Here is a 22,160-nt window from a genome sequence, read left to right as displayed (position 1 = left end):
GCCGAAGGGAAAAGAGGAGATCCAGTTGAGGGCTTTGTTTTGTATACCGGCTTCGTGGAGGCGTGTTAGTAGGGTGCGGTGGCAGACTGTGTCGAAGGCGGCGGAGAGGTCCAGGAGGATGAGGGCTGAAGTTTCGCCGTTGTCCATTTGCTGTCTGATGTCATCTGTGGCGGCAAGGAGCGCGGTCTCGGTGCTGTGGTTGCGTCTGAAGCCGGACTGGGAGGGGTCCAGGATGGAGTTGTCCTCGAGGTAGTGGGTGAGCTGGGCATTGACGATCTTCTCGATGACCTTTGCTGGAAAAGGGAGGAGGGAGATCGGGCGGAATTTTTTGAGGTCGTTGGGGTCAGCCTTGGGTTTCTTGTGGAGGGCTTGGATATTGGCGTGCTTCCAGCTGTCCGGGAAAGTCGCGGTTTCAAAAGATAGGTTGATGATCTTTCGGAGTTGGGGGGCAATGGTGGAGACAGCTTTGTTGTAGACGTGGTGTGGGCAAGGGTCTGAAGGGGATCCTGAATGGATGGAGTTCATGATCCTGCGCGTTTTGGCATCATCTACATGGGTCCAGGTGGTAAGGTGGTTGGCGTAGGAGGAGATGTTGGGGGTGGGGTCTGGCGGAGGTGTGGTGTTGAGGCTGTCGTGGATGACGGCGATCTTCTGATAGAAGAAGGTGGAGTGTGCGTCGCAGAGCTTCTGGGATGGTGGGACGTCGTTGACGTTGGCGCTGGGGTTGGAGAGCTCCTTCACGAGGCAGAAGAGCTCCTTGCTGTCGTGTGCGTTGTTGTTTAAGTGTTCTGTGAAGTGGGAGCGTTTGGCAAGTCGGATTAGTTGGTGGTGCTTGCGGGTGGCTTCCTTGTGGGTTGTCAGGCTGTCGGGTGTGCGTTCGAGTAGCCATTTCTTCTTAAGTCTCTGGCAGGTGCGTGTGGAGGCGATGAGTTTGTCTGTGAACCAGGCTGCTTTTTTCTTTTCTTGCTTGACGGTGGGCCTCTTGAGTGGTGCTAGGGTGTTTGCGCAGTTGAGGAGCCATTGTTGGAGGTTGATGGCGGCGGTGTCCGGGTCGGTAGGGTCGGTAGGCGGGTTCTGGGCGAGGGTGCTGGTTAGTTGGGCTTCGGTGACTTTGCTCCAGCTGCGGTGAGGAGGTAGTGGGGTGCGGTGGTGCTCGGTGTGTTTCTTGAATGTGACGTGGACGCAGTGGTGGTCGGTCCAGTGGAGTTCGGTGGTGTCGCTGAAGGTGACGTGCTTGCTTGCAGAGAACACCAGATCGAGCGTGTGGCCGGCGATGTGGGTGGGTGTGTTGACCAGTTGTCTGAGCCCGAGGTTGGAGAGGTTGGTGGTTAGTGATGCGATGTTGGCGTCATTGTTGTTGTTGATCATGATGTTATGATCATGTTATTGTTTTTATCACCACACCTACTTGTATCATGAGATCAATTTCTTTCACAGAGCACCAAATTTGTTTGCTGTAAATCCTTTTGTACATATTTGAAGTTTGTTATTTTTTTTAATGGCTCCCTATATAGAGTAGTATTGTACAGTATTCTGGTCTCTAAAACTGTTCTTTACATTTATTTGGCTGGTTGATTGGATTCATATTCAATCATTAATTATTCTCAAACAATTTTCTAAATGATAATGGGAAAAACATCTGTGATTCCTTATTATTCAGTACCCTGTCCTTCTTAGGTCTAAGGATAGCTCCTGTGGTTTGCGTAGACTAAATAAACCCATATCACTGAGAGTTGATTGTCACCTATGGAATACAGCACTACCATGCCACCCGTCAATGTAACTAGCAAACATGGCTCCAGGTCACCACTGTAGCCTAACAGCTGCAGTTTTAAACCTGCAGCCCGACCTGTCCAAATAATATTTTTGACCAGAAAAAACCTTTCTTTTGAATTTTAATAATTCGCTTCTATATAGGTCCTGTAACTCACAGGCCAGATTTCAAGATAGCATGCACTTACTGTGACGAGCATCAGAATGCTATTTAAACTATAGCAAGGTTAGCTAGCCCTTAGGGAAACACTGAAAAGTACTATTAAATATTATTTCGGTTATCTCTGGATTAGGACCAGGTAAAAATATGATTTGACCACTAATTATATATTTATTAAAAACTCAACTCAATAGTGAAGTCTGCTTTTTAATAAATATTCAGGAAAATCAACTTTTAGAAAGCTACCTTTTCCTTGGCTGAAGCTCCTGGCGGCTAATATGCATTGGCTTTGCAACAGGGGCCAAGTGAGTGCTTAGCCCTGATGAGGTATGGAAACTGGTATGAGAGCAAAGACAATGCATTTGGTGTGGGAAGGGGTTCTTCTCTTTCCCTGGCAGGAGGACCACTGGGGTATACCCAGTAACTTAATTTACTTCAAGAGGGTCTTTCCTGTCACAAGCAAATGTTAGGTGACACCTGGAAAGGGCCCATCTTTTTTCCTCTCAGTCAGGCAGGAATCAAACCTAGAGGGAACACAGCTCATTAATCTGGCCACACTTATTGGTAGGCACACAGGCTCTGCACAATGGCAGAAGTGTTTTCCCATTTTGGATTTTAGGAGTGAGGGACAATGTGTGATTGTTTGCAGTAGGGCAAACTGTAACTTCTGAAAAGCTTTGTAGGATTACCCCAGGATTTGTTACTCCATTGTTTAGAGAGGTGTCAGGAGTCACCTCAATCCATTAGCTAGTGGTAGGCATAAACATGGCATCACCTCTTCAGAATACATTCTATACCTGTTGAGGCATAGAAGAACACTGGATCAGCTGGCTTTAAACCTATAGGAGCCCTGGAAGACTGGGTCTGCTCCCCCTTATACCAAGAACAAAGAAGTGGTCTCCAAGGGTCAGTTAACTGACTTGTGTGACTACAGGCCTACCAAAAGCTGCAAGACCTTTTCTTGAGGTTACCACCTGTCTGGTACCAACTGGACCTGCCCTGGACCCTGCAAGTTGCTCCTATTCGAGTAAGTTTTAACCGCAATTGCTGTTCCTTAGGTCCTAGGACTCTTGGCTGATGTCTAACTGGTCTTATCTTACCACTCCTGAAAAATCTTGACTTAGAACATTTTTGGACTTCCAGATCTCCCTAGGTGCAGGACCAACCACACCAGTCCATCTGACCAAGGCATGACCGTTGCTACCTGTTCCGCATCTCAATCCCTAGGTGCCTTATATGACATGTGAGACGCAGGAGTCTGGGAGAAGGAGGAATGTGTTGACCTATTGCTATCTCTCATCTCACCAGCACACAGTAAATGTGACCATTCATCACCTCATTACACCATTATGCCAACATCATGCTTGTGAGGCTCTTGAGAAGGCCACAATACCCTGTCAATGCTCATTCACATGTGCATCCTGTCAGATATAAACCGCATTGACAAATGAATGGAGTCTCACGAGAGTTGGAGGCCAACTTGGGTGCAGTTCTATAAATATTGTGTTTTTCACATGCAACCTTCTTACCTGATTTCTCAAATCCTGGCAACACCTCTGGATCCCAAGCTTCTCTCACCTCCTCATCCTGCCAACATCTTGGTCTCTGCACTCCCAATACTGCAAAAGGAAGCACAAAAGACAAAGAAAGGTTAAAGTCAGCATTCACAAACTACAGCAACACATTGGTCCAGGTCAGCGTACCGGGCCAAAAAAACTTAAAGCTAAGACAACCAATCTATGCACCAACTTTAGTAGTTACTGGAGCAACAAACTGTAGACTCCCCTTTTAAGAAAAAGTTGCTTTTACACATGACTCTCAGGTCAAGAAAAATGCAGGCCTTTTGGGATTGCCTATGAAGACATTACATTCCTAACTTTTCCTTTGGTTAAGAACACTATTAGGCTTCCTATGGAATAACAGTAAGGAAAACAAGTGACAGGGATAAAACACTGCCTACAAGTGTATCAACAATTGGGAAGCAACTCCTCTGACACCGTCCCATCCAATTGGTAGATCTGCTTGTGAAGACAACAACAAATTAAGACCATCATCTTTTTCTTGTCCCTGTCATCCCAACCCCATTTGCCCCTTTAATCAATCACTAGCACCCATAATTGTTCATGTGCTGAGGGTTGGTTTTGGAGGGTGAGGGCAGACTATCATCCCCCTGCAGATTCCTGGCCTTAAGGTGAGTGGGTGTGGTGAATGACCTCGCTGGACTAAGAAATCAGGTTTCTTTGACTTGGACCTCTTCTGCAGCACCAACCTGATCCAGGAATCTGACCTGGTGAAATTCAGCATCAGATGCAGCTGCAACCTTTTCCCGCTTATGGCTCCCAAGCTCTAAAAAAGTGACTAATTTAGAAGTTAAAAATCTTGACTGCATGGAAGTACCTGACTGGCGAGAGGACTTCACTTGGCACAAAATTTTAGTGTATCCTGCTTTAAGCATTTTCTGCCAAAATCAATGGATTAAGTGGTACTTCACACATGCCCCATCCAACGTTGTGAGGACTTCTACTGATACAGCTTGCTGTCCTGCCCAGCTGAAGCATTTTAACTTCCAGAAAAAAGACTAAGCCTCAAGATAAAATCTCTGACCAAGCCTAACCTGGATGGTTTATCCAACTGGGCTCCATCGTGGTCAGCCTGAAATCATACCTGGGTCCCTGTCTACTGCAACTGTTGACTACCATTGGTACATTGTGTTTATTTGTTAGCTATTTTCTCTTGCATCTTTAGAAATTCATATCTCTAGCTCCCCTTACTGGATTTTTGTTGTTAAAGTTTCATTTGGTTGATTAACATTTACTCTATTGTTTAATAAGGTGGAGTGGAATTTTTGTTGTGTTGTGTATTTGAATTTTTAACTGTTAAGCCTGTCTTCTCTGTACCATGGCTCCCAGGGGTTGAGCTCAGGTTTAAATTACTGAAACCTTTAACTGGAGCTAACAAGATCATAATTGCAATACTTCTCATGGACCTCAATCCACCCAAACTAATAAACCACTTTCTCACACCAGTGGAAATAGTTTTCACCATCATTCTTCTCCACCAGTTGTCAAGAAGGCCTTCCTCATATGTCCTTTTCTGTACTCAAATAAATACATAGGTTTCATGCAGAGGGAAGAAAAAAGTGGACAAAAGTGAAAAAGGAGGTATACGTTACTAGAAAGTGAGGAAAAGGGGTTTTAGAATGAAAGGGAAGGAACATTAGGAAAAAAAAGGAGGATAGAGTAATTTATGGATTGCATGCAGAACGGAATGGGAGGGTGTAAATCACAGGGCAGAAAAGAAAGCAGAAAATTGACCTACATTGGATACATTCTATGTGCCTGCATTTTAACTCATTTACTAACTAGGGAAGATAGAAGTTGATCAACAACTTCAATATAATCACTGATATTATGACTAAGTAATATACACTTTCATCCAACAATATTTAAACACCAAATCCACTTCAAAACTTTTCCTATAGTGCAGACTGTTTAGGACTACACATTACTCTGGGCTCATAGGGCTAGTGGACAAAGTCATAGAAGCATGTAAGTCACACTACTGAAAACATGTATCCATGCTTCTTGTCCACCACATACCAAATTAAACAGCACCTTTCTCATACTTACTTTTTTAATGGAGAACAAATAAATGACTTTCATGAAGTGGGAAAAGAAAAGCAGACGCGAGTAAAAAGGAGGAAGAACGTAAAACGTGATGTAAAGTGATTTGGGAAAGAAAAGGAAAGAAGAGAAGAGAAGTCAGAATAGATGTATTGAGAGATTGAACATTGGAAAGGAATAGGAGGATGTAAGGCACCCACCACACATCATACAAAAGACAAACACACAACACAACATTCAAACTAAATGCATTCAGAATACACATAAAAAGGAGCTTTAGGCGATCCCTCTTCAGCCATTATCTTTTCTGTGTGAACGTCTTTCAGGTCTTCACTCACTAGGGTGTCCTTCATGCATTGGGTCCTGCCCATGGCATTTTCCAGATAGGTAAACCTTTGACAGTTACAGTTAGCATATGTGAGGAGGAGAAGAACATAGTTCATCTAGATTATTGATGCTTCTGTTCTGGCATTTTGGCTCTTCAAATGCACATAAACGATGGGTCTATTCACAAAGTGCAATTTGTAGTACGCTTAGTAGTACTACAGTAGCACTACTAATGTACTACAAAATGTGATTCATAACCTTATGGATGTAAATTTCCATCTCCACCTTTCCTATCTTTTCTATGGGAATATCCTCACAGATGTAAGTTTTATACTTAGTAGTAAATGTGGGAGGGACCTGAGAGAGTGGCTGGAAAAAGGGGCATACTAATTCCTAAATGGGAGGGGGTTAGAGGGGAAAAGGAAGGTGTTTATAGAGGTACATGCACCCACCCACAAACGAGTAAGCTCACTGCTATTCACAAATGGCACTTCTAAAGTTATGACAGCCAAAAAAGGACCACACAATAGTAAATTAAAACAGCTCAGAGCTGGAGTCCAGCAATAAATATTTGCCAAGCACTGATTCTACATCACTCCCCAGATAATCAAGGCAGAGAGTAAATAATTTACATTAAAATAAATGTTAAAAAAATGTATCTCAATCTAATTTCATGGTAAAACAAATTTTAAAATATATATTTTTAATTATCAATACTTTTAACAACGTTTTTGAAAGTATAAATGAATAATTTGTTATCAGAATGTAATGATATTACTTTTAATTAATTCTATACAACACTTTTAGTAATTATTCATGCATAATAAAAATGTATTTTTTTTACTTTAGACGGGAATTTTCTTTTACATTAATCTTCAGAAAAATATATTTTTATTTAGTTTAATATATTTGTATTAATTAAAAATGAATTCAACATTAAGTTAGTAGTGTAACTATTTTTTTTATTCTACATTTAAAATACATATACAAAATATATTTAGATTAATATTCAACATAAAAATGTTTTTAACCATTATTTTGTGGGAAATAAACGTTTTTATTTTTCTCTACTGTTTCAAAGAGAGACTCGACATTCCATGTGACGATCTCCCTATGATAAAGTATAGAAAACATGTTAAAAAAACAAACCTTAAACTTTAATAATGAATGAATGAGTGGAATTTTATTATTTTAAATGTTATATTAAAATAATTGTATGTATCTATTTTAAATGTAGAACAATAGAAAAAACGGAGCATTTAGTGCATTTGTTTCAGATAATATTTCTCCATCTGACATATACTCGGTTCAAAGAAAAAAGATTGGAACATTTTGCTTCGAATTATTTAATTCCTTCTTCCTTTTAAAGCTCTCCCTTTATTTATCTCTGTGGCAACTGTGTTGTTGCTGCTTCCTTAGAAATGTTGAAAAGGTATTCTTTTCTACAGTGGGAAATTCAGGTAAATGTAACCCTTCCTGGGTTTATTGCTGAATTTCCTCTATTAATTAGTTTGTCTGGAATTTATTCGTATGTTCTGTAAGAGCTTTTTACATTTACTGTGGCGATAATTATAGAAGTCAGATGTTTACAACAGCTCATTTTTGCCAATTCCAATAGCGTCCTGCTGTTCCTTTTCAGATGGTTTTGATAATGGGCTCGTTTAGTCTTGTCGATGTGGCTATAAGAGAGTAGGAAATGATATTAAAGACATACAGTATTTTTTATGTGGCTTAAAATATGCTCTTAATTTAAAGTTCATAAAAATCTACCGTTACTGAAGCAATACGAGAAAAGGAAGCGCATCCGTTTTGGTGTTTCATTTATTATAGCGATGTTTCTGCCCGCGCTTTAACATTGAGTAATTAATCAAATGTCCATATAAGTGAAATTCAGTGCTGTTGATTTCGTTGTAACTGTGTTAAACAGCTGTCAAAAACGTGCAAGGAATAACTAAAGGGGATCTTTTACTTTTATGCAACTAGGGCCCGTATTTATACTTTTTGACGCTAAACTGCGCTAACGCAGTTTAGCGTCAAAAAATTTTGCGCCGGCTAACGCCATTCTGAAGCGCCATGCGGGTGCCGTATTTATTGAATGGCGTTAGCCGGCGTAAGCAGACCGGCGCTGCCTGGTGTGCGTGGAAAAAAACCACGTACACCAGGCTGCGCCGGCGTAGGGAAAAATGGCGTTAGGGCGTCTTAAAAATGGTGCAAGTCAGGTTGACGCTAAAAAATCGCCTCCACATGATTTGCGCCATTTTTAACGACGCCCAGACGCCATTTACATGACTCCTGTCTTAGTAAAGACAGGAGTCATGCCCCCTTGCCCAATGGCCATGCCCAGGGGACTTATGTCCCCTGGGCATGGTCATTGGGCATTGAGGCATGTAGGGGGGCACAAATCAGGCCCCCCTATGCCACAAAAAAATATTTAAAAAAAAAAAATGTTATACTTACCTGAACTTACCTGAATGTCCCTGGGGTGGGTCTCTCCATCCTTGGGTGTCCTCCTGGGGTGGGCAAGGGTGGCAGGGGGGGTCCCTGGGGGCATGGGAGGGCAGCTGTGGGCTCATTTTGAGCCCACAGGTCCCTTAACGCCTGCCCTGACCCAGGCGTTAAAAAGTGGCGCAAATGCAGGGTTTTCTGCCCCGCCAACTCCCGGGCGTGATTTTTGCCCGGGAGTATAAATACGACGCATTTGCGTCGCAGTCATTTTTTTGGATGGGAACGCCTACCTTGCATCTCATTAACGCAAGGAAGGCGTTCACGCTAAAAAATTACGCTCTTTACTCATACTTTGGCGCTAGACGCGTCTAGCGCCAAAGTATAAATATGGCGTTAGTTTTGCGCCGAATTTGCGTAGAAAAAAAAGACGCTAATTCGGCGCAAACGGAGTATAAATATGCCCCTAAATGATTTATTAGTGTCCCCACAGTATTCCTTTGAAAAAAAGACGGGATCCGGAACGATGGCTATGAAGGAGCACTATTTAGACCATATTGCGAGTATTCAGGGATATGTCCTGTAAATTCAGCTATTTTAGCCATATATGTTTGTTTACATATTTCGTAGGACAGAAACTGAAAACAGGCTTTCTGATTAGAACGTTTGGCGAAGAGTTACATGAACTCTGGTTAGGGGAAGTCATAACTAGCGAGGATAAGGGCAGGGACAAAACATCAGCAGAACACTTAGGGATTGTGAAGGGAGGCTGGAGAGGGAGATCAAACCAACAAGGCCCTAAATTATATTTTTTTGGGTAAAACTGCACTAACGCAGTTTTGCACCAAAACGTTTAGCACCTGCTTGCACAATTTTTGTGCACCAGCCGGGCACCATATTTATGCAATGGTGCAAGCTGGTGCAAAGGATGGCTAGTGTAAAAAAAAAAATGACATTAGTCGGGTGGGGCTGGCAGTAAGGAAGAAGGGGGGGTTGCACCAAAACATGACATTAGGCAGGTTAGAGTTAAAAAAATTACTCTAACCTGCCTATAGTCATTTTCTGACGCACAACCATCCATACCACATGACTCCTGTCTTAGAAAAGACAGTAGTCGTGCCCACCACCCCAATGGCCTTGCATCTCATTAAAATGACGCTAATTCGGTGCAAACATACTATAGATATTCCCCCAAGTTCTCGAGTGCCTTGCTGGCTCCAGCGCATTGGAGGGGATGTTCCATGTAACACATGCCACAGCCCTGAAATACACAGGGAGTTCATGTCAGAGGTATTCCACAAGGAGCTGGAATGAGCACAAGCAAGACTGGCCATAGCAGAGTTTGGGAAGTGTGAAAAAGTTGAGGTTTCAGCCATACAGGATAAATGGTAGTAGATGACCTTGAACAAGATGTTAGGAGCTTTGGTATAGCAATGGAAGAGATTGAAAAGAATTAGAGTGACAATGCACATGGTTTTGTCTATGATCAAAGACATAGGGGGTCATTCTAACCCTGGCGGTAAAAACCGCCAGGGCGAATGACCGCGGTAGCACCGCCAACAGGCTGGCGGTGCACCACTGGGCATTCTGACCGCGGCGGTTCAGCCGCGGCCAGAGACGGAAAGTCGGCGGTGTACCGCCGACTTTCCGCTGCCCATGAGAATCCTCCATGGCGGCGGAGCGCGCTCCGCCGCCATGGGGATTCTGACACCCCCTACCGCCATCCTGTTCCTGGCAGTTCTCCCTGCCGGGAACAGGATGGTGGTAGGGGGTGCCGCGGGGCCCCTGGGGGCCCCTGCAGTGCCCATGCCAATGGCATGGGCACTGCAGGGGCCCCCGTAAGAGGGCCCCAAAAGGAATTTCAGTGTCTGCCTAGCAACTGCACCCATCGCACCTTCCCACTCCGCCGGCTCAATTCTGAGCCGGCGTCCTCGTGGGAAGGGTCTTTCCCGCTGGGCTGGCCGGCGGACTTTCGGCGGTCGCCCGCCAGCCCAGTGGGAAACCCAGAATGACCGCCGCGGTCTTTTGACCGCGGTACGGTCTTCTGGCGGTTCCCGCTTGGCGGGCGGCTACTGACGCCCGCCAAGCTCAGAATCACCCCCATAGTATGTTGCTGCAGCTGAAATCGAGTCTGTTCATGAAGAGAGGCTTAATGAGGGGCTCAACAGAGTTATATGAGAGTGGCTAGTCTTTTTCTGATGATAAAGTCCAATCACATGTGACTAGATTGCAGCTTAACTTTTCTGGCTCTTGAGGAAAGTGGGAAAACTGTCAGCAAAAAGTTATTGTGAAAAGTTCATAAGAGCAGGTTTGATGAAACAAGCATGTAGATGATTGAGAGAAAGTAAATCAACCCAATGATTGACGACACCCAGGTAGGCAGAAACCTAGGTGAGGATATGCTCTGAGAATAAAGGGATGGGAAAAAGTATGAGTATCCTAAAAATGAATATTATATATTGGATATTATGCAAATATTGTAAAGGAAACCAGAACTTGTGGCTTCTTTATTGTCCCTGGTTTTTAGTTAGTTCCTAACACCTATAGTGTGTGTTCATGGTGCATTTGTAAGGGGCTGCTTGCCCACATAACACCACAATTACCATCTGGTGAAGTCATCAAGAAGGATGGAGGTGCTCTCTCCTGTTGGGTCATTTGCATGTGGATGACACTGTACTCTTCTGCTCAGTAGAAAGCCATGTTTTAGGCCTCAACAACCTGTACCTTAACTGGATAGTAAAATGATTGAGCATACCACATTAGATCACACTTTGAATGGTTGATTTCAGCTTTTATAATGTGCACAGTACAGTTTTGATTTTTGCATATCGCAGACTATGAATAATTATAAAATCATGCTTTGTATTCAGATTTGAATATGTCGGATGAACATCATTCTTAGATACTATACTAGAACCTAACTTTGGTGGAAACTTACTTTTAGCTGTACCTATTAGTTCTACTATAGCTGAGCGAACAATTAAAAAACAAAAACAAATGCAGTAGCTGAAGACTGACTCTACATGGTCTGAAGGAGGGCCATGAGATGAGGTATTTGTCTCATGGGTCAGAATGGATAGCAATTGCATAATGATTATGCAAGGTTATGGGTCAAATGGTTAAATGCTATTCTAACAAGGATGCCATAGCTGAAAGGAGTAGATATTTCAGTACTTTGAGACCTGGCGCGTGGCCTGTAAACTAACACTGCATAATGATACAACGTTCGATTTTTAAACAGTTGAAAGGACTGAGAATTTAGGCATTGAGTAGTAAAAATATATGTGCCATCATAAGGAATGCAGGACATCAAAAATCCATAGAGGTAAGTATAGAGTATAGAGAGGTCTTGCAATCCCCACTAGGAGATCAATTATCCAATTTGTGAATTTTACCTGTAGTCTCTAAAATCATCTGTGGCTTAAATATGTGGCAATTTGATATTGTGTTAATATTCATGTTAATGAATGTATTTAATTATGCACTTATTTATTTATTTTTGTTATGCAGGAAAAGTATTAAAAGTTACATCAGACTCATCATTCGGACAAAGATAACCATAGAAAAATAGCAAAGAAGAAATGCAATATCATCCTAATTATTATAATACAGTTGGCAAGCTTAAAATAGGCCGATGCAAACAAAAATGAATACAAATTGTACATTTCTGTCTAATTCCATTTTACACAACAGATTTTAACAAAGTTTTCCCAGACTGTCAAAATTTATTTTGTTGCAGCCAATCTCTTCGCATATAAGTACTCATATCACTTAACTTTTACAATTTGTCCAATACATTGATTTAATGTAGGAATTAATGTTTTCTTCCACTTTTGCAATAATAATGAGTGTGCTGTAAGCAATGCTACATAGAGCTGCTTACAAGATTTAGATGCTAATTCAGCTCTAGAGGAATATCCTTGCACAGTGATACTCAAAGTATGGCCTAGAGGCTGCAAGCAGCCCTCCTGACCTACACATGCGGTCCCCAGCAGAGCGACTGTACTGGGCTGCTGTGTAGTTGATCAAGCAGTAGCATTTAGAAAGAAGTTAAATAAACAACAAGCGTTTATTTACACTAACTACAGAAAAGTGAAGAAGCCAATAAGATGTCTTGCAACACTTAACTTTAAGAAAGCATTATTTTTTTAAGACATTTTGCAACAAACGTGTAAAAATATAATGTCTCTTCAAACTTCAAAAATGTGTATTTCATTAAATGCAGATACCTTTCACCTTAACACATCAGATTATATCAGTGCATTCAGAAGTATATTTAAAACTGACAGTTTCCAAAAATTAACATAGAACCTACTGCCTCTCCCACCCTGACTACAATGCCAATAGTGAACTAAAAGGCAAGTCAGTTGTCACATGGAACCCTGTGAGTGGTCTGGGTTGTTATTATACATGAACAACATAGTGGTTTAATAAATAAAACACAAGAGAGAAGGTTTTGTACAGTGCATATCCTGAACTGATGTACTGCAATTTGCCCCTATATGACATAAAAAAGAAAAAGGAGGCAAAGTACAATTAATCATCTAGGACCACACAATTTAGTCTAGTGAGGAAGCCTGGATTGATCCCAGGTTTTCTGGTTTCACATTGTGCAATGAATTCTATTTCATTCCAATTAAATAATCAAGTTGCGTCCTTTTTACACTTGAATGTCCCAAGCTGAAGGTAGCACCCACCTTACCTCTTCTCCTCATAAAGTCCCACTCTCAAATTACTGGCATCATTGCGGCAATCGGACACACCACAGACCACACTTTGCAGTCCCTTGGACAATGGGTGTGAGTACCTATGTTCTAGCAGAATCAACTGTAAATCAGTCAGCACACTAATATGCAGTTTAGTTTGGCACTATTTCAGTATAGCTGCCCAAAAGCTATCTAGCCTGGGGAAAGTCACTACAGTACGTGAATACTTCATTTTTTTTCTGGAAATCAGATCTAAAATAATTAGGGGAAGTTACAAATTCATTTTAGTTTGAAAATGCAGGGGCAAAATGTTTTGGCATAATGTTGCATTTTGCAGAGATTAGCTCCCTTTAGCGTGGAAACGTTCAATCTTTTTATTGTATTCCATGTCTCTATTGTGATAGTCAAATTTTCTCTGCTCTGCAATTCCTGCTTCACTTTGAGAAAAAGGATTAGCTTATTAAAAACTAATTTCTTCTCCCATACACCACCTGTTTTAATTGGGTGTTTTCTATTAGGGGTAACAATTTTAGCAAAAAGTTGAATATGTAGTTATAAAACTAAAGCTTTGAATGTTTAAAAAGTTTAATATACTCCTCAATGCCTTCCCATGTTTTCCAAATGTCATTGTGTAGAAAATCAGACAGGTTATTAAAGTCATTCAATTGTCATCTTTGTATACATGTGTTTTTTAGCTCTACCAAAGAACGATTGCTTTCCGTGGGCAAATCTCTTCCCCGATACAGTTTTGAGGGATTTTCCTTCCCTTTGCCATGCTTTCAAGGTTTTACTCCTGCCTTCAGCAGGAATACATGCTTGATAGTTTCCATGGTAAAAAAGTCATGGAGAAGTCTGAGAATACTCACATGTTGTTCTTGGCCCTTTCTGAAGGGGCATGCCCAGACTTGTTTGCCTTTTGCTAAACAGTGCTAAGGTGATTGTGCTCTTTCCTTTAAGCATAACAAAATTGACGTATACTCAATTGTCACATTTAATTTACTCATAAGTCCATAGTTAAGTGGTGCTATGTGTGTCCAGGGCCTGTAAATTAAATGCTACTACTTTCAACACTGATTGTGCCAACAACTTATGTAGTCCTAACACGTTTTAGGCCTGGTATTGTAGCATGTGTGCAGTTTTAAGCTGCTGTTTCAACCAGGCAAAACAAACCATCTGCCAGGCCCAAACCTTCTATTTTAAAACATATGTCGCCCATAGGGTAGGTCTTAGACAACCCAGAGGGCAGGTTGCAACATATTTAAGGAGTAGGGCATGTACCTTTAAGTTTTACCTGTCCGAGTAGTGAAAAACTCTCAAATTATATTTTTACTACTGCAAGGGCTACCTCTCCGATAGGATAATATTAGAGACACCTTATTAAATTTAATAAGCTGTAATTTCCAAATTCGAGCAGGCACCTAGTTCATGTTTGGTGTCTTTGGAATTGTAATAAAATATCAGACCTTCTGGTGAAGGTCTGAAAATGTCATAATTTAGGGGCATATTTATACTTCTTTTGTGCCGCATTTACATCATTTGTTTTTACGCAAATGCAGCACAAACTTTACTCCATATTTATATTTTGACGCTAGACAGCTCCAGGATCAAAATATAGGAGTTAAAGTCATTTTTGGATGCATTAACCCACCTTACATCAATGAAATGCAAGGTAGGCATTCCCGTCTGAAAAATTACTCTAAGCTTGTAGCACCATATTTATCCCTTGGTGCAAAAATGACGCACAGGTGGGCCTAAATAATGGCGCTAAGCTTGATTAGTGCCATTATTTAAAGCCTGGGTCTGACCAGGCATTAGGGTACCTGTGGACCCATGTCCATAGTTAAATACCATGGAATGGGTCCACAGGTGCCCTCCCCACCTCTGGAACACCCCAACCTCCATCAGAGGATCACCGGAGGACGGGGGACCTCATCCCAGGTAAGTCCAGGTAAGTATTTATTTTTTTATTTGCCATTGGGGGCTCTAACTTGGCCATGGCCATGCCCAGGGGACACTTGTCCTCTGTGCTGGCCAGTGGTGAGGTGGGCATGACTCCTGTCTTTCCTAAGCCAGGAGTCATGATTTTGGTGGCTGTGCACCAGGAAATGGCGCTAGTCTGGTTAGAGGCTTTGTGTTGCCTCTAACTAGGTTAGTGTTATTTTCTGATGCACAACCCCCTCCTTCCCTATCACCACCGTCACCCGGGTAGCACCTTTTTTTAAGACCCTAGCCCAAGTTTAACACTGCCTTGTGCCATTCAATAAATATGGGCACCCGGCTGGATTTGTGAAATGACGCAAGTCGGCACTAAACATTTTGTTGCAAAAAGTATGAATATGGCCTTAGTGTCTGCAGGCTTTCTCTAGGTCACATGACTGGGTGCAGCTGACAGTTGGGCTTTGGGTAATAGAGAGCTTCGCTGTGTCTGGATGGGCCATCACATGAAGGATGGAAGGAAAGAGCTGGACACAACCCTACTTACACTTGTATATACTACGCCATGCCTCCACACAAAAGGCTGCATAACCACTATAGTTAGTTTGGAGAGAAGATAGAGAAGGGAGAGTGAATGGGCCCTTCAAAGAGAATTTCTAGATGCCTCCTCACCTTCCACAGAGGGCACCAGGTATAAATATTGGACCTAAGACACCACATCTTCAGTACACTTCTGGACCTGTGGATACTTTGCCAGGAAGAAGGACTGCTGTGCAGCTGAAAGGACTGTCACTCTGATGGACTGCTGTGCTGAAGAACTGCTGCATGCTGTTCTGACCTACTACCTTCTTGTCTGGATAAGAAGGACTGGACCTGCACCTGTTGAACCCAGACACCCAAAGTGACTCCTAGGGCTAGTTGAATGGCCTCCAACAACCTTATACCTAGCACCTGGACTCTGCATTTGTGAGTACTACCCTGTCAAGTGGTGCTAACCCAGTCCTGGACCCTTGAAAGTGGGTCTGAAGGTGCTCTGTCAACCCATCTGTGGATCCAGCAGAAACAACACATCTCCTTTGCAGCTTAGCGCATCTGAAGTAGAATGCAGTCATTGTCTTTACTGTTCAATGCATCACCTCTGCTGCCTGGGTATTTTCAACCCAAAGGACTCCACATCAACCCAACACCTGCATCAGAACTGCTGCCTATGGAAAATGTTCCTGGAAAAGGCTATCACATCTCTCATCATGGCAGCCTCAATGACGATGCAGGTTCTTGCACTGCAGCTTAACTGCTCCTCGGAACAAGCACATTGCCTCAACTGCATGACGCATCGTTGGCACCAGACTTTGCATCACAGTCCCTCATCAACTAGATCCTCAATGATGATGCACAACCTGACATCACAGCTCCGCATCACCTCAGAACTGACACATTGGCTGCACAATGCATCCTTGGCATGTAACCTTTCAACGCTCTGCAAACCGGAATCCATTATACTCTTATTCAGCAGGCCTAACTGGGTCCTTGTAGCAACCTTGGGCTCCATTGCAGTTGGCCTGAAATTTCAACTTTGTTGCAGTCCAGTGCGACCAGTCATCCACAGTTGGCACATTTTGCTTTTTAGCGCCATTTTCACTGAAATCGTTAAACCTCCATCTTTCTAACTTGGTATGGGGTTCTTTTTGTGTGGTTTTTGTTTAATTTATTACGGTTTGAAGTGTTACACAAATTATTTACAGAGGGCCTTTAAGTTAAGCCTGACTTCTCTGCGCCAAGCTATGAGACAGTTGAGCACAGGTTAATTTAAGGTTGGCTTGTACTTCACCTTGACAAGGATTGTGGATGTTGCTTGACCAGGGCTCACACCTCAGTGAACATACAACCCAATTTATTAGAACGCCTAACACCAAAGCACCTCCTGCTTGCCCACCACTGCCCTATGTAAAGCAGTGATAGTCAGGCAGTGACAGCTGGGAGCCATAATTCTCTGCAACCTCATCTGTGTTGCATTAGACCTAGAAAAGCAGTGCATTTTAAACTTAAGGGAACAGCTCTTGGTACAGACTGGACCTACCGCTCTTCTACAAATGTTGGTAACTGACACTTTATTCATGGATAAAGTGTCAACTTAAAAAAAAAAAAGGTATTTCAGATTGTTCCACTTTACCACCTTAGATTGTATCACTGATCTGAGTGGACCCAATTAAAATTAGAAAACCACATCCTTTCTGCTGTGCCAATTTTATTAATGGCATGAAGCAAAGGCCGTAGTGCTGTTTCCTCCTCTTTGTGCATTTTATTTTTGTGGCTGGAGCAACATTATGGTTTATTAAATGATACACAAGTTGTTGTACAGCCTGACCCCTGAACTATTTAAAAGTACCCTCAAATGTGGTGATCATGGAAAAGGAGGCACAGTGTAGAAATGAAACTGCCTGGGGTCACGTCGTTTGGTCAAGCTTTGAGGCTCGGGTTGAAATCAGGTTTCCTGATCAGGCATTGTGCAATTCAGATCCCGGATTGATATCAAATTCTTTCTCCCTTTCTCCCTTCTTCCCTGATGAAAATGTTATTAGTTATCCAGGAGCTAAGTCTGTTTCCTATTCCTCCAATATAAGGCCTCTACTGTTGTCATAGATGGTGCAATATTATGGTTTACTAAAGCACATACAAGAGAGAGTTTTGTACAGCATTCACCCTGAACTAAATTATTTCAAGTTGGTCTCAAACATGCTGATCACTAAAAAGGAAATAGAGGGAAAAAGTTGCCCCAGGTCACGTAGGTCCTATTACGAGTTTGGCAGTCGGGAACACCCGTCTGCCAAACTCAAGACGGGTTTGTTGCTGCCATGCTAGCGACATTCCCGATGGCCCCATTAAGATTTTTCCACTGGGGTGACTGATGGAAACCAAAGTTTCTTCTGGTCAGCTGAGCGGGAAAGTGGCGGCTGCATTGTCGCCGGCTCATAATTGAGCACACAGCAATGCTGCTGCAACCTAGTAGGCCATTGTTATTTGGAAAAGCCTCAACATAGTGTAAGTAACGATCCTCTAGACAGGTACACAGGTGTCAACCTCTTCGAAAAGGTTTCAAATGCACATGCATCCACCTGTGTGCAATTCCGGCCATGGTGCTGCAGATGTTCAAAATGTTGATGCCCACTAGTGAGGCTATGCACATCTGAGCAATACCGATGGCTACAAAATTTGAATGTCCAGCTCACACAATAAGGCTGTTTTATTATCTAGTCCAAGCATAATGAATTTGGGTAAAGGAGAGATATGAACATTGAGTATGTTTTCCATAAAGCCAAAGATTTATTTGTAACACGTAGCAAACATATGTAACATATCACCTAGAACAATCAGCAATAGTCCTATGACCCTATGCCGTAGTTTGACCTGTGTTTAATATAAAAAGAATCAAGCCTTAAAATGCTTGATTCTAAGATTGACAAATAACAGGCTCAAATTACCCAAAGTTATGGATTCTTGAAGTTCTATTTTTGATTCTTCAATGCCAATCTCTCACCCCAGCACTGTTTCTGTTGGTCTGTGTTGTTTGATCATAATGCTAAAAAGATTTTGTTGTACTCATCAATTCTATGGTATTCCTGTGAAATTATCCCTGCAGAGATTTAATCTGGTTTGTAGATAGTCGGGTACGGTTCAATGTATGAATAAAAGTTACAATTTGTTAATGTTTCAAGAAGGCTTCTTTTGGTGGACCAAATTGTTCCTGCACGTGTAGAAAAGTGCAGAATTTGTTGATTTGTTGTTACAGACAACATTTCTAAGCCTTTTAATACCTGCTGTTTCCCAATGTATACAGTAGCTATCATGAAGTATAGGTGCGATGATTGCAGGTAGCCTTATGGCATATAATGGTTATCTATCGGAATTTTAAACATGCTCATCAATTTTTTCAAGCTCTAACCGCAGATTGTATTAGTTTGAACAGACTGGCTTTATTATAGCTCTGCTCTGGAGATATAGGAAGAAAGCCCTGAACAGCTTTCCCCATGTTTAGTTCCTAACTAAATGGATGTCCTAGTGAATCAGATCTGTATTCTTCTAACTGAGGTTAATCAAAAACTTCAGATATACAGAATAATAATATTTTCAGTGCACAGCCACTTCTACTTGGAGCCAATCTCAAATACTTCAAAGCCCTTCTGGGTGTTTTATAGTCTCAAAAAACACTACTACAAACTGAATTCAATTTTGTAAACTGAATTCAATTTTGGAAATTGCTCTAAATAGGTACAAAAGCATAGGCAGAATATTCATTTTAATAAAATTGCATCAGCCTATTAGAGTCAAATGTAGACTATTTCATGTCTTTAACTTGGCCAATATATATGACTATATTTCAAAAATATAATCTTGCCAAAATCAGTCGACAGTTTAATTCCTAAATATGTGACACAGTCAATTTCCTCATATCCTTCCCCCAAATGATTTGCCTCTTCTTCGACTACATTAATTGATGCTTGTGGGTGAATAGTAATTACTGCTGTATCATCAGCACAGGCTACCAGCTAAAGGTAATATCCATTGCAGTTAATCGGTTCTCTCCTATCATTACTCATTATCTTCCAAAAACGTATTGATATAGATTGCAAAGGTGACTAGGAGTATCCCTGGCATTTCTCCAATGATATATCATACCTGTGTGATTCTAACCCCTGGCATGTCTCCAATGATATTTCATACCTTTGTGATTCCAACCCCAGAGTTTGCTGCTTGGCTTGTGGTTGTTTATACAGTGCCTTTATTACATTAATAAAGGTCTAACCAAACCCCATTTTTCTTACTTTGCCAAAGATAAACACAAATTATTCAAAGTTTTCATAGAACAAAGTACTATCTTTGTCAGGGAGAGCACTTGGTCACAGTCATATCAAGTAAGGCAGCAGCCCTACCAACATCATCCATTGTTCCTTTCCTTGGTGCAAATCCATGTTTCCAGGGTGAGGCCAACGTGGCAATGAACCTGCTAAATAGTTCAATTGTTTTTTCACCAACCAACCAGAGACCTCCACTCAGCCTCCCTCACCCAGGGACACGTCCTCTCATCCTCCGTGAACACTACAGAGGTCGCTCCTTCTCCTACCATGCCGTCAGATCCTAGAATGGCCTTGCTCTCCACCTGCACACCTCACCTTCTCTAAAGGACTTCAGAATGAAGCTCAAGACTTGGCTCTTTGACCGCCAGCACCAGCCAGACAAGGTCCGCAGCACCCCCCAGGGCCTAGAGACCCCTCCGGAGTGACAAGCTCACACTATAGAGGAACAGATGAGTGATTAAACCATAATCTTTGAGTAAATCTTGATGTCCCTATTTTGAGGAAAATGGTTTATTACATGATGTGGTTGTATGACCTCACTGTGTAATAAAGGCTCAGTTTCATATCAGGTCCAGTCAAGTTTGTTTGTAAGCCCTTAGCTCAGTCGTGGGTATCTGTGGATCAGAGCAATCAGGCTTTATCAAATGAACATTTGTAAAGAATGTAGAAGTACAAACACAGTTGAATAAGAAAAAGACTGAACAAGAAGAAAATGCAACACAATAAAAATATGACACCAATTCATAAAAACTTTTTGCACATTTATCTCCAAATAGACACCTACACAATAAAAGAGGGTTGCCGAGCTATGATTCTTCAAAGAAACAATATATCACAGATTTCACTTAGAGCAATAAATAATTGTAATGTAACCCAACTCATGGTTTAGAGTTAGCCACAACAAGTACCTTGAAAATGGCTTGAAAGGCACTCTTATGATGACCAGTGTTTAAAGGGAGCCAGTCACTGTGACCAATAAGGCCCAGTTGAAGAGTTACCTTGGAATTGAAGCAGTCTCCAGACCAATTCCAGGCATAGGAATCACTTGAATCATCCTAATGGAAAGGATGATCATGGATGGTGAAGCCAGTGTTGGGTCCACACACATGTGAGGTAACATTGGTTCTCAGGTGTCTATATCCCTCAAAGTCTAGGTGAAGTCCAGCCAAAAAACAGTTGCTGCTGGTCTACAGGTCTCTGGGTTAAAGTGAAACCATAGACTCCCTATAACTGGCAGTACGTTCCTTGCTAGGCAACCAAGCTGCACTCTGACAAATCACCATGTTTAGCAGAGTTGGTGCAACTTTCGAGGGTCAAATGTAATCTCTCAGGCATCACTTCATTAGTCAGCTGATAAGGGGAAATCTTGGCTACCAAGAGGCCAAGCCAGGCTTCTTGAAATGTTATGGTTTTGTGGCTATAACAGGGACTCAGCCAAATGAGCAATGGTGTCACCTTCTTTGTCTGGGGCTCAGGGATGGCTTTTCTTCAAGAGAGACACCAGAGGCACTGTTTTTTTTTTTGCTACCCCAAGGTGCAGGAGGTGCAGTCCAGTCGTTGGTGGAGCCTTTTTTTGCAGGGGCCAGGGGAAAGGAGTGCAGTCCATCTTCGCTCCTCTCTCAAGAACAGACACGATCAAAGGTCTGGGGCCTGCATTTCTACTTTTTTTGTGCCGCTTTTGTGTCAAAAAATGATGCAAATGCAGCACTAAAAAAAGTATAAATATGGGCCTGGGTGCCCCAGATGCCACTTTCATGCCTATTACTTGCCTTTGAGGGATGTGGCAACTACTAGCCAATGGGCAACCAGGTCTTCTCCCGCCATATGATGACTTCCTGTAAAGTGAGGCATCTAGCTAGCCAGGAATGCACCATTCTGTGAAGTCGCAACATGGCAGAACCCTCCTTTAGTGTGTGGAGTGCCCTAGCCCATCCCATAGGTGTGGGTAACTCGGGGGCTACAGACCAATAAAGAAATTGATTTGTCAATGGTTTCTGCTGCTCTGTCTTTGATGCCAGTATACCTGCTAAAACAAAAGCAGCCCCTCTCGTATTTGACCACTGTGGCCCTCATTACAACCCTGGCAGTCGATGATAAAACTGCGGTAATACCGCCAACAGGCCAGCGGTAACAGAAATATAATTATGACCACGATGGAAACCGTTCAGACAGACTGCCACTCTAACACACCGACCGCCACGCCGGCATCAACAAGCACCATGGCGGTAACCGCCAACAGCCAGGCGGAAGCCAATGTACCCCCCTCTGCATTATGACAGGCCTATCCGCCACCTTTTTCCAGTGCAGTACTAACAACATCAAAAGCACAGAGGAAACAGAA

General features: G+C 42.3%; 1 long non-coding RNA gene across 3 annotated transcripts in view; it reads right to left on the bottom strand.

Moving 5' to 3' along the window:
- LOC138258694 (uncharacterized) overlaps positions 1-22,160 on the bottom strand; it is a 392,773-nt gene that overhangs the window by 288,572 nt on the left and 82,041 nt on the right. For all 3 annotated transcript variants that reach the window (XR_011198512.1, XR_011198508.1, XR_011198514.1), the window contains exon 2: positions 3,463-3,552. This is a non-coding gene — a long non-coding RNA (uncharacterized lncRNA). The remainder of the gene's footprint in view (positions 1-3,462; positions 3,553-22,160) is intronic.

Source organism: Pleurodeles waltl, chromosome 2_1, assembly GCF_031143425.1.
Source record: "Pleurodeles waltl isolate 20211129_DDA chromosome 2_1, aPleWal1.hap1.20221129, whole genome shotgun sequence".
NCBI classification, from domain to species: Eukaryota; Metazoa; Chordata; class Amphibia; order Caudata; family Salamandridae; genus Pleurodeles; species Pleurodeles waltl.
Note: the sequence above shows the minus strand (reverse complement) of the source record. Positions and strands in the feature narration are given on the sequence as shown.